We start from the raw sequence: 988 nt of genomic DNA on the forward strand, positions 1-988 counted from the left end.
GGGTGACACGGAACCACCACCTCAAAGACCTTTGAAGGAGTTGGGAACTCCGGGAGCTTATAGAGCTTCAAGTGGCATTGCTCCCCCCGTTGCTCAAGCCAATGATTTTGAAATTCGGCCCACAATGATAAATTTGATTAAAAGGAGGTAATTTAGTGGAGCTAAACATGAGAGCCCTCTTGCACATTTGAACGAGTTTGAAAAATATTGCAACATGATCAAGGTAAATGGGGTCACTCAAGAATTTGTGAGACTAAATCTATTTCCTTTTTCCTTGATATGAAGGTCTCTTGAATGGCTTGAGAAGGAGGTGAGACCTAACTCCTTCAGAACTTGGGACGAGGTAACCACGACTTTCTTAGGGAGATTTTACTCTCAAAAGAAGACAGCCGAGGCAAGGGCATTGATCCAAGGTTTCTGTCAAAAAGTTAGTGAAACCATATACAAGGCATGGGAAAGGTATAAAGAATATCAAAGGGAGTGTCCTCATCATGGCATTCCGACTAACCAAGTGCTTTAAATTTTCTACGGAGGCTTAAGCCCACAAGGAAAGACTAGCTTGGATGCGAGAGCGGGTGGCCCTATTATGAACAAAACAGAGGAGAAAGTCATTGAAATAATTGAGGATGTGGTGAGGAACCACATGGATTGGCAAGAAGGAGAGAGAGAGTCTCTAAGAAAAGGAGGAAGTGCGGTTTATTCCGTCGATCACCTCAACACCATTAATAATTTAACATCTCAAATCACCAACCTTGGCAAGGAGATGACATCCATCAAGGCAAAATTTGATACCTCCACTTTGCATCAAGAGCATCCCTCCCAATCTAAGGTGAGAGGTATGAATTCTAACTCTTCTCCTTCTACATCTAATAACATGCTAAATGGGTGTTTATTGCGTGAAAATTGTGGGTCATATGACCACGACACCTCTTCTTGTAATTATGATTTTCCAACCCCAATCCCAATATGAAGATGGTAATGAGAATGA

General features: G+C 42.0%; 1 non-coding gene across 1 annotated transcript; it reads right to left on the minus strand.

The window, feature by feature from the left end:
• Window positions 1-392: 392 nt before the first annotated feature.
• LOC145565070 (small nucleolar RNA R71) lies at window positions 393-498 on the minus strand. Its single transcript, XR_014094959.1, has one exon. It is a non-coding gene; the product is annotated as a small nucleolar RNA R71 (small nucleolar RNA).
• Window positions 499-988: the final 490 nt, after the last annotated feature.

This window comes from Chenopodium album, chromosome 1, assembly GCF_948465745.1.
Source record: "Chenopodium album chromosome 1, dcCheAlbu1.1, whole genome shotgun sequence".
Taxonomy (NCBI): Eukaryota; Viridiplantae; Streptophyta; class Magnoliopsida; order Caryophyllales; family Amaranthaceae; genus Chenopodium; species Chenopodium album.